Genomic DNA, 1,054 nt, shown 5'->3' with positions numbered 1-1,054 from the left:
TATGTGAAGATAATGGTAGTCTTGGAATAAATGAAATAAACAATGAGCGTAGGCAAGGTGCAACAAGTGTTTGATCTCTTTTTACAATAGGAATTAATCTTCTATAAATAGAATTTTTATTAATCCGTAACATGTAGGAAAGCAATGTACTAAGCATGAGATTAATTTTAATATACTAATTAGAAAAATTACAATGCAACGTAAATGCAATGTTGAGAGTATTTTTTAAATTTTTAATTAGGTTAAATGACGTCACTAGTAACGACATATTTCAGCAATGAGAGTTTTAAAAAATAATTAGGATGTTTAGCATACAATGTAAATACAAAAATGAGTTGTATTATTTTTTAATTAGAATAAATGACGTCACTCGTAACGACATATTTCAGCAATGAGAGTTTTTTGATAAATAATTAGGATGTATAACAAACAATGTAAATACACAAGTGAGTTGTAATATTTTTTTAATTGTACATTTAATTAGGAAATTATTACGTAACACGAAACAACAGGCTTTTAGTTATCATTTTTATTAAAAATATAAGCAGGAGTAATACGGTAAATTTATAATGATGAGTTGTAAATCATACGGTAAGTATGCAAACATGAAATGGCTCTGCAGGACAGTACAGTAATATTGAGTGTCAGGTGTGACGGCAATTTAGATGTGCATGAGGGATACATAGAGCACAGAGCCAGTGTGATAATTTGCATTCACTTAACAGCGCACGCCATCTGGTGCGGGACTACGTCTTCGGCGGATCGGGTTCCCTGATCCGACAGGGTCATCTTGGAAAAAGTCGTGAAGGCCGGCACGGGAACTTAGAGGCGATGAGGCCGTGGGGGACTCCGGGGCAGGGCTTGGTGGGGGGGACAATACGGGACAGGAGAGCTAGGGGGGCAGGTCCCCACCGCAACCAAAAACTTTTTTAAAAAAAATTTAAAAAAACACGAATAACAGTGATCTCCTTTAGTATTGAATTTTTAAAATGGAAAGCGCGAATCTCCTCCCCCTTAAAGACAAGGAAAAATGCAAAATCTCCCCCCGCTTCTG

This window comes from Trichinella spiralis (assembly GCF_000181795.1).
Source record: "Trichinella spiralis strain ISS 195 chromosome Unknown Scfld2, whole genome shotgun sequence".
Lineage (NCBI taxonomy): Eukaryota > Metazoa > Nematoda > Enoplea > Trichinellida > Trichinellidae > Trichinella > Trichinella spiralis.
This window is presented reverse-complemented; position numbering follows the sequence as displayed.